The sequence below is a fragment of the Setaria viridis genome, chromosome 4 (genome assembly GCF_005286985.2).
Source record: "Setaria viridis chromosome 4, Setaria_viridis_v4.0, whole genome shotgun sequence".
Taxonomy (NCBI): Eukaryota; Viridiplantae; Streptophyta; class Magnoliopsida; order Poales; family Poaceae; genus Setaria; species Setaria viridis.
This window is the reverse complement of record NC_048266.2, coordinates 23,206,988-23,216,358: the sequence shown is the minus strand read 5'-3', so window position 1 is coordinate 23,216,358 and position 9,371 is coordinate 23,206,988. Positions and strand designations below refer to the sequence as shown.

The 9,371-nt window shown below is 47.3% G+C and overlaps 1 pseudogene; it reads right to left on the bottom strand.

Moving 5' to 3' along the window:
• Positions 1-4,795: 4,795 nt before the first annotated feature.
• LOC140222505 (uncharacterized) lies at positions 4,796-8,347 on the bottom strand (annotated as a pseudogene).
• Positions 8,348-9,371: the final 1,024 nt, after the last annotated feature.

Sequence of the window (9,371 nt, the reverse complement as noted above, 5' to 3'; positions counted from 1 at the left end):
CCATCACTAACGATGAATTTGTTCCATCCTTTTCCATCTTTGCAATGCAGCAACACATCTTTAAAATCAACATCATTAACATATTAGTCTTTAATTGTTTCTAATCCAAAGATTTTGTAATCAAGTTGATTAAGCAAAGTATATCTCCTAGACAAAGCATCAGCAATAACATTCTCTTTCCCTTTCTTGTGCTTAATAACATAAGGAAAAGATTCAATAAATTCAACCCACTTAGCATGTCTACGGTTCAGATGTCCTTGACTATGAATATGTTTCAAAGATTCATGATCAGAATGAATAACAAATTCTTTGGGCCACAAGTAATGCTGCCATGTTTCTAATGTGCGAACAAGAGCATACAATTCCTTATCATAAGTAGAATAATTCAGAACAAGCCCACTCAATTTTTCACTAAAATATGCAACAGGTTTGCCTTCTTGTAACAAAACACCACCCAATCCAATTCCACTAGCATCACATTCAAGCTCAAAAGTCTTATTAAAATTAGGGAGTTGGAGGAGGGGTGCATGTGTCAACTTATCTTTCAGCATGTTGAAGGAGTTTTCTTGTACTTTGCCCCAACTAAAAGGCACTCCCTTCTTCGTAAGCTCATTCAATGGTGCAGCAATGGTGCTGAAGTCCTTCACAAAACGGCGATAAACCTCAATTCCCTGTGGAGTCACAACATAACCAAGAAAAGACACTCGATCAGTGCAAAAGGTGCACTTCTCAAGGTTACCAAATAAACGCACATCTCGTAAAGCATTAAAAACAGCACCTAAGTGATCAAGGTGGTCATCCATAGATTTGCTATAAATCAATATATCATCAAAATAGACCACAACAAATTTTCCAATGAAAGCACGAAGAACCTCGTTCATTAATCTCATGAAAGTACTAGGTGCATTAGTTAACCCAAAAGGCATGACTAACCACTCATATAAACCAAATTTAGTTTCAAAAGCAGTTTTCCATTCATCTTCTAATTTCATACGAATCTGGTGGTACCCACTATGCAAATCAACTTTGGAAAACACAACAGCACCACTAAGTTCATCAAGCATGTCATCCAATCGTGGAATAGGGTGTCGATATCGAATGGTGATATTATTGATAGATCTACAGTCAACACACATACGCCATGTTCCATCTTTCTTAGGCACTAAAATAACCAGAACAGCACAAGGACTAAGAGACTCACACACATAACCTTTGTCGAGTAGTTCTTGCACTTGTCACTGAATTTCTTTCATTTCTTCCGGATTTGTCCTGTATGGCACACGGTTTGGCAAAGATGCACCAGGAATAAGATCAATTTGGTGCTCAATCCCTCCTATCGGTGGCAGCCCAGCTGGGATCTCATTTGGAAACACATCAGCATACTCCTGCAAAATGTTAGCAACAACAGGAGGCAAAGAATGTTGCATGTCGTGAACCGAAATCAAAGCATCCTTGCATACCAAAGCATAGGCAACAGAAGTGGAAGCAACCAATTCATTAATATCAGATTTAGTAGCAAGCAAGCAATGTCCTTTCAATCTTATCTCATCTTTCTTACTACTAACAGATTTGACATTTTTTTCGCTCTCGGTTTTAGTTTTCTTAGCTTTAGCAACATCATCACGCACAATAGCTTCAGGAGACATAGGAAGCAAACAATTTTCTTATCATGGTGTATGAGAGAATACTCATTTGATCTACCATGATGCATTGTGGCGGATCCACTTCGGATTTGCTTGATTAAACATGATTAAGCCGCCTAATATGCGACACTCATGCCTTAACCAAGTAAACACGAAGTGCCGTCGGATTTCATCCGATTTAACCACTTGAACAGGACCGAATAGCAAACCCACACGAAGGTGAGCGGTTCTAGAGAATACAACAAGTCCACTGAGTTATCAAATTAACCATTTAGTTTGGCCATAAAACAACATCAGAGTTTACAAGGTTTAGAAGAAAAACAACAGAAGGTAAAATAACAAGCGGAAGCTACTTCGTCGGGGTCGGACATCCCTGGTGAGGCCAACCGGGACGTCAGTGATCCCTCTCCTCGCCGTCCGAGGAGGGATCCCACTCAACCGTCCAACCCGGAGGGAGTTGGGGCGGCCAAGTGCCAACAGAGGAGGGCTCAGGGGTAGCAACTTCACCTGAAAAAGAAGAGCCACAACAAGGCTGAGCTACTAAGCTCAACAAGACTTAACCGACAGGGAGTACGCTACTCCACCACGTCTAGACATGCAAGGCTTTTTGGCTGAGGGGTTTGTTTGCCAAAACCGCTAGGTGTATCCCTACTTTCAAGTTTTAGCTCAGGTTCTAAGATCATTATCCGGTCTAAGTTTGCAACCTATTCTAAGCAAACGTAGAACCAACCAAAGGTATATACATCATCATCAAGACCATGTCATCATCAGATTCCTTTATTACTCAGGGTGACATAGCGATCAAGCAGTCTCAAACTGTGAGAGGCAGACGAATCGATTCGGGTTTCTTAACCATGCATGGCGAACCTAATCTCACGACATCCGCGTACCACAAGGGTCACTTCCTGTGTCGGCCGTCCCCATGAATTCCCAGGCACGTGTCAGGTCCAAACTTCCCTTGGCATGCAATGCTCCACAGTCCCGGCTTCCACCGTACTGTGACCGCACTTGCACCCACATGATGCACCATGGGAACCTCGTTCCAGGGACAACAGGGGTATAAGCCACGCCCTAGTTCAATCAGGTACTAGGCTTCCCCATCCCATACTAGGTATGAGATTAGTACTTTCAAACACTTGATCACGAACACCACCACTGTCGGGCCTTAGCAAGTTTCATAGATGGATGGGGCGATCAGCCGACCACCAAAAAGTTACCCAACACCTTGCCCGTCCATCGTCCTTATAGTTGTAACAGAAGAGGAACAACCAACTCCTACAACTCGCGAGTGACAGGAAATCACTCGGCTTTTACCGTTTCCTAGTTAAGCAAGGCATCTACTCGGTCCAATAGCTAGTGATCAGATCAAGGGATCTAAGTCATGCATCTAGGGTTCCAAACAACTCCTATACGTAAATGCACAAGCATGATAAAGAAGGTATGCGCAAGTTTGGTAAAACACAGAGGGATTCATGCATCCGGGGCTTGCCTTCGAACAAGGAGGAGGGAAGCTGCTCTTCTGCTTGGGCGGTGTCGGCTTCTGGAGGCGGAAGCTCGGCTACACCTTCGTCTTCTGGCGCCGGGTGCAGCTCGTAGAAGCTGTCGGCGAGACGCAGCTCTACACGAATGCAATGCATTGGTTAGCATTTAGACGGTTATTTCAACAGCAACACTTGCAAGTTTGAGCCTAGAAACTTGCGGCAAGTTACGGGAGGGTGGGGAGGTTCGCTTGAGTTGGTGGAGATCAAGATATAAGGGTCGGATGGGAAGGAACTTATGATCAGACCCTTAATCTAGAGGAATAGATGTGCTAGGGGTCCTCAGACTTAACGCTGAAAAGTCCCCAAGTTTTACACATAGACCCTCGGTTCAAGGAAAAAGATACAGCCGAGCCCTTGGGCGAGGCGAAGAAAGGTCGGCGGAATAGACAGGGTCGGGCGAGACGGAACCGGGGTCGGGCAGATAGGAGGGGTCGGACGAGACGAACAAAGGATCGGTAGCTTACCTTCATCTTACAGATGAGGCTTGGGGTCGGGAAAGAGCAGACTCGGGCGGAAAGACTAAGGCTTGGGACAGCGGCGAGGTCCGGTGGGTTCCGGTGGCAGCGGGGCTTCTTGTGAACCACAAGCAAGCGTTTGCGCAGCGCGGAGGAGCAAGAGGCTGGGCGGATTGAGAGAGCGGTGTGGAGCGGAGAGGAGAGTTCCTCAGAACTTAGGCGGTGGCGCTGTGAGCACGAACAGGAGGCAAAGCGGGAGGGCAGCGATGGCGAAGGGGGAACTCTGGTGGGGCTCCGGCCTTCCCTTTTATAGGTACGCGGAAGAGAGAAGGGGAAAGCAGCGCGAAGGCCAGGGAAGAAACGATGGAGTGCGCTGCCGGGGCGGCGATTGAGCGACGAGGGCGGCGGAGCAGGACTTCGGGGATGACACCAGCGGTCATTGGGCACCGATGACAGGGCGGCGCAGGCGCGGGTTTACCGGTGGTTGACATTTGGCGGAGGCGGGCGTCGTCGTGCGGTGGATTTGATGGAAGTGATTGGGGAAACGGCGCTAGAAATGAGGGCGCACAGGTGAGAAGACAGGCGGTTGCGGTCGCGCGGGCGAGCGCAGAGCAACAGATTGTTGGGGGCGGAGCTCTGACAGGGCGGGGAAAGGAGCTGTCGCTGCCGCAGTCTGGGTTGGCGGAGGAGGAATCGTCGCGTAGCGTGGACCGGGGCGGCGCGACTGTGGAGGGGCGACGGAAAAGACGGGTGGCATCGGGCTCTGCAGCCGGGGGTTTAGCGAGGTGATGATGGGTGCGGGCGGCGAGGTGTTGCAGAAAGGGTAGCAGAGGAGCTTCCGCTGCGATTGGGAAAGGGGGCGCGAGAATCCATCCGGTCGTGGCCAGCGACGAGGCGGAGCGGCGGGCGTCGGAGAAGTCGAGCCACGCGGCAAGGGAACTCTGAAGCGGGCATGCAACTTGAGTGCGCCTGTCGCGGGAGATCTGGGAGAAAGATCTCGTGGGTCCACCGGTCAGTCTTGGTGGTCCACTGCTCAGATTGAAGGGAGGCGTTGTGGGAGGACTTAGAAAGATCAGGCGGGTGGGTTGGGGTCAGCGGGGTCGGAACTGGGGGAAAACAGCGAGGGGTCGGATCACAGGGGTCGGGACTGAACTGGAGGTTGAGCACTTAGACTTGGTAAAGCTGAGACAGGGGATCAGGCTCGGATTAAGATTAACGTGAAGGATTTTAACCGAGGTCGTTACATGCATACAATCCGTATCAAATTGCCATGGTCTACCTAGCAGAATATGACAAGCTTCCATAGGCACAACATTGCATTCAACAATGTCATGATATGATCCAATAGCAAAATTAATTCGCACCAGTCTCGTTACCTTAACCTTACCGCTATTGTTGAGCCATCGAATATGATATGGATGTGGGTGCGGTTTGGTTGTAAGTGCAAGCTTCTCCACCATATCGCTGCTAGCCAAGTTGTTGCAGCTACCTCAATCAACTATCAAACGGCACGAACGCTCTTTAATGACACACTTTGTTTGGAACAATGTATGCCGCTGATTTTGCTCCACCTTCTCCATTTGTGCGCTAAGCACACGCTGCACAATGAGGCTCTCATAATGATCTGCATCCTCTACACCAATCTCTTCTTCTGGTTGTTCCTCACTACCTGCATGGTCAGCAGCAAGCAAACCAAGTGTATCTTCATCAAAATCACTAGCAGAGGAATACCCACCATCTTCTTTGACCACCAAAACACGTTTGCTAGGATAGTCACGCTGCACGTGTCCAAAGCCCTTGCATCGATGGCACTGAACATCTCTTGTTCTACCCGTGGATGCAACCGAAGTGGTACTAGTGGCAGGTTTCTGGGCAGTCTTGGTTGCTGAATTTGTGGGAGGAACACATTGCTTGTCACTGGACAGAGATGGTGGTGCCGGCCGACTCGGAGAGTGAGCGGGTGGAGGTGCACGTCCGGTAAAAGAAGTAGTCGTGCGCAGCTGCCATGATGTAGATTTTCCTGCAGAAATATTAGTCTTGGTACTAGCACGTCGCCCCTGCACTTCCCTTTCAGCTTTACAAGCAAGATGAAACAAACGGGTTACGTTAGTATAATCCTTATAAGCAAGGATGTCCTGAATTTCACAGTTTAAACCACCCAAAAATCTAGCCATAGCAGGTTCCTCACCCTCCTCTAAGTTACAACACAGCATACCCATTTGTAACTCCTGATAATATTCTTCTACACTTTTAGCACCCTGTCTCAATTGTTGCAACCTATTTAAAAGATCACGTGCATAGTAAGAAGGAACAAATCTAGCTCGCATGACCCATTTCAAAGCATCCCATGTTTGTGGCATGTTATTAGGATTTTTCTTGCCATGTTCCATCCACCAAACAGAAGCAAAATCAGTGAACTCACTAGTAGCAGCCCTAACACGTGTATTTTCAGGAAACTCATGACATGCAAACTTTTGATCAACAGCAATTTCCCAAGTAATATACGCATCAGGATCATATTTACCATCAAAAGGAGGTATCTTAAATTTTATCTTACTGAAAGCATCATCATTATTATGTACCTCGCGTCGTCGGTAACCACCCATACCTCTACGACTATTGCATAGTCGTCAGCGATCATGAGCATCTGGGTCATCTTGTTCAGTATCAGCATCCCAATTGTCCTCGACACGCTCATCCTTGTTGTTATCTCCATCATGTCCATTAGTGGTTTTGGCGTGCATCTCATCAAAGCGCCTCAAAATAGCAGCAAGACTTTTATCAATACGAGCGACTGATGTCTCCAGTCCTGTAAGCTTGGTGTTGGTGGCAAGCTGCGTGGCCTCCGACTTCCCAATCTTCTCATTCGTCACCTGCAAATCATCATCGAGCCCCTCTACGTGCCCCTTCACTAGCTTTTCAAAATGTTGTATGATGCCCTTGGTGCGGGGAGAATGTGGCATATTCTGACTATCCTCTGATCCTGTCATGGTTAGACAAACAAAGGCAATAAGAAAACAGGTGAAGAAATAAAAACCCTACAGCTATTAGGATGTAGCTACTTCAAGGTGCTCACTCTCAACCCGTTACACAAGCTCTTACTAATTCTTACCTTGCTCAACAGGGGGACGACTACCAACAAGTTTGCAACCGTGGAATGAAGTGTATTGGTGCCGCAACAATAGGACCTGTCAAGCTGTAGTCGAAATATATGGAGCTATAGGTGGGCTGAAGCAAGGAAGTACTAGAACCATGTTAGTTGCAAGCAAATTGAACAAACGCTCAACGACGTTATTGTGCTGGTCCTAGGCTAGTACGTGCTAGAGACGCGAGCCTGGACACAAACGAAGTCACTAAGCTGCAGCAAGGAAGGATCACAAGGAGAGGAAAAACAACAAAAGAAAAACCCTTCTCTTCTTCTTTATCGTTCTTTTCTTTCTTCCTTTCTTTCTGTCTTTCTTTCCTTTTCTTTTTTTTCAAGTAGCACAAAACTAAAATTTTGCAACAAGAAATAACAAGCTACTTACAACAATTAAATGCTTCCTTAGGAAGGGTGATTCAGTAGCAAAGTTAAACAAGTGGCTGTTTTGCAAAACCAGTAGATGCGCAAATCTCAAGGGTGATTGCGAAGCGCTTAGACTGAATTTGGGACCAAGGACAGATCTGATACCAACTAATATGAACCCGCTAGGGTTGATTCCCAATCTTTCGATGAGACGCGTGGGATAACTCGATTGGTCGATGGAGACGATGTTCACGGCCCGACTACAGCCTTCCAAGCTGCGCCTTAGGAACCAATACACCACCTCCAATGGCTACCGCGATCTTGTGGAGCGCGTCACCCGGCCACTAGGGCACTCGTCCTGCAAGCAATCGAAGAACTAGCAAGAACAAGTATAGCAAATACTGAATTTACTAGATGAAGATGAAGGTTTCCAACTAAATCTCAATAAGGTGGGGTTCCGAAGACAGGAAGACGGGCGGCTGATCTAGTACGCGCACTTACAAGCAAGTAGCGAGAGCTAAACTTGATCTAAACAAAACCCAATCTGTTTGTGGCAGCTCTAATCCTTATTAATGCCTAGGAGGATGACCAGGAGGGTGTTGGGGTCGTGCTCCAACCCTAGGACATGTCCCTAATGGACCCAACTTCATACACGGCTCATTGGGCCAAAATAAGGTGACGCAGCACTAGAAAACCTATCGGTAGTAAATTGGTCATTGCGACCGCCTCAGACCAGATATAGACTTGAGTCCAGAACCATATGCAAATAGACTTCATAACAAATCCTTGAAGTACTTGAACACCCCAATCCGTGTCCGTATGCGACCGTGGTGACCATCACAAGTTGGTACTATCCTGGAGTCCGAATCCAGCCTGCGCGAGTCCGTTTCCTTTTCGGTCTTCTCCATGATTCCTAACTAAAATAAGAGTGCACACATCTCCATAGTCCAAATAGGATGGACAGGAACTCAAGAGTGAACTTACTTGATGATTAAGTTGACGAGCACGGACGCGAGTTATAGGACCAGAAACTGGTACTTGTGTAGGTGTGGATGTATCGTTGGTGTTGATGTCCTCATCACTACGCTAGCGCAAAACAAAATTTTCTACCATGTAAAGAAGGAAAAGCTATCATTATATATCATGGGATTACCACTTGACGCACAGGTGCGGAAGTTGTAGATACGCGTCGGGGTAGTGAAGTCGAGCACACGTCGACGCCGAGCAGCTCCTCAGCAGCTCATCCACGTGCAGCGACTCCCTTCTCGCGCCGCGGCTCATCAGGCTCGTCGTCGGCTTGTCAGGTTCCTCATCAGAACTCTCGTGCGGCGGATCATCCAAGTGCTGCAGATGCAACACATCCAAGGTATCCACACATGCTGGGAGGAAGCGTCGCAAGCCGGATACTAGGTCCGCGAGTTGCAACAAGACGAGGGCATGGGAGGCACGGTTGTTGCTCGTGCGAATGCGAAAAGGGATTAAACCCAGGGCGCCCCCCACCCTTCAATATATAGGGGTTCCTAACGGGCCTTTGGGTCCAAGGCCCATTGGTACTCCTAGACATGGTCCAATTCAGATCACACCTAAATTGGGCTTCCATCCCTTTAAGTGTGTGACCCTATAGGTTCATATACGTATAGACATGGCCTGAGTACTCCTACTCGGCCAATAGTTAGTAGCGACCTCTAGCAAGACATACTAACTCCTATACGCACATGAGGATCATATCAGATGAAACATCACAACATCACGTACATGCTATTCCCTTTGCCTCACAATATTTGGTCTAGCTCCAAGCCGACCACTCTTTCTCGACGCTGTGATTCGAAATATCTTTCTAGGTTAACTCTTAACCTCACGTAGCATGGCCATGCATTTCCGGATCTGATCACTCAAGGGACCCAGAGATATCTCTCTCAAAGCTACCTTTATAACTACCCAGTTACGGTGTAGCATTTGATACCCCCTAAGTAAGTCGATCCACATCTTAAGTACATGCGACAATCTCAGGTCTAAGGAGAAAGCATACACGTTGTGTAAAGAGAGAACTATGTAACTCGAGTTGGGTCAGTCCTAGCACATGTCTCTACACGTGCCCACATTATTAGTTTGACATTTTCATGTCTATGACTTGTGAAACATAGTCATCAACTAATACATGTGGTAGTCTAATATTCCTCTGTGTCCTCACGTGACCTCCGACTAGGGACAACTTTTAGAATAACCA